This window comes from Wasmannia auropunctata, unplaced genomic scaffold (genome assembly GCF_000956235.1).
Source record: "Wasmannia auropunctata unplaced genomic scaffold, wasmannia.A_1.0 LD336064.1, whole genome shotgun sequence".
NCBI classification, from domain to species: Eukaryota; Metazoa; Arthropoda; class Insecta; order Hymenoptera; family Formicidae; genus Wasmannia; species Wasmannia auropunctata.
In genome coordinates this window covers 1772549-1774211 of record NW_012026826.1, presented here as the reverse complement: position 1 = coordinate 1774211, position 1663 = coordinate 1772549, and positions in this window count along the sequence as shown.

Below are 1663 nucleotides of genomic sequence, written 5' to 3'. Positions count from 1 at the left end.
CATCAGCAGGATTTATACACATTACCATGCGAAAGTTTTCTCTACGTCGAAGGAAAAATGTCGATAAAGGAAAAGAAGGAAGGGTCGGTGACAACGCTTGCAAAGAATTGCGTAACGTTCATGTTTGATGAAATTCGATACGAACTCAACGGTGTGGAGATTGACCGCAACAGAAACGTTGGAATTACCACTACTATCAAGAACTATTTATCGCTAACGTATGGCAAAGCTGCAATTTTGCATAATGCTGGATGGGCCTTAACACCGCACATATCCGAAGGATACTTTAACTTTTGCGTGCCGCTCAACATGTTGCTGGGCTTTTGTGAAGATTACAAACGTGTGATTGTTAACGCTCGACACGAATTGATTTTGATACGAGCGCGCAACGATAACAATTGTCTCGTGGGAGATGCTGCGACTGAGCCTAAAGTCGAAATACACAAGGTGCAATGGCGAATGCCTCACGTCATGTTAAACGAGGTCAATAAACTGTCCATGCTACGAGCTTTGGAAAGCGGCCGATATCTGAGCGTGAGTTTTCGCTCGTGGGATCTGTACGAGTACTCCTTGTTGCAGAGCACTACCAAGCATTCATGGGCTGTAAAGACTGCGACGCAACTAGAAAAACCGCGATACGTTATCTTTGCCTTGCAGACTGGTCGAAAGAACGTCATGTCTAAAGATGCTTCTTTATTCGATGAATGTAAATTAACCAATGTGAAACTTTATTTAAATTCGGAATTTTATCCGTACGTCGACTTAAATCTAGACTTTGATAAAAACAGATACGCCATCCTGTTTGATATGTATGCTCGTTTTCATAAAACTTATTACGGATCCACAAACGATGAAACGCTGTTAACCGTAGGTTCATTTTTGGAGAATGGACCTTTCGTAGTCATTGACTGCACGCGACAAAACGAGTCCGTCAAGAGCGCTACCGTGGATGTGCGAATAGAATTTGACTGTAAAGAAAATGTGCCGGAGAATACTACAGCCTATTGTCTCATCTTACACGATCGCGTGATTGAATATTGTCCATTATCCAACGTTGTGCGCAAAATCACATAAATTGTCACGTCTGCAAATATTCTCATCCGAGATAAAAACTGTGACATTTCGCGATGAGGACACAGTTTCGATAGATTACTCGTCATGATTGTACCAACGTTTGTAGATCTGCAAGGATTCACCGTTGGAAAGAGATTTATCGTAAAAGAAGTGGCTGTCCTGAGAAGAGGTACAGTTCTTTCGCATTACATTTTTGCGAGTCCTATGCCATGGAATTCTTTAACAAAATTCGACAAGTCTGGCGCTTCCTGGTTGATTGCTTATCACCATGGATTGAGATGGGAAGACGGGATGATTCCGTACAGCATGGCGAAACACCTGATTGCAACAGCTGTGTTTGGTGAAGAGGATGATACCGACGAGGCTATCGTGTACGTTAAAGGACATCAAAAACGAGAATGGCTCGGTGATATGCTCGATGCGAGAGTAGTCATTGAAACTCTGGATACCGATTACGAAGATGTAGTTTCTTTGAATAATCTAAATGTTATTAATACTATGCGCTGTGGAAAACATGTTAAGAATTGCGCATTACAAAATGTATTAAAATATATAACTGGTGGTCACACCATCAATAAAACAATAAAAA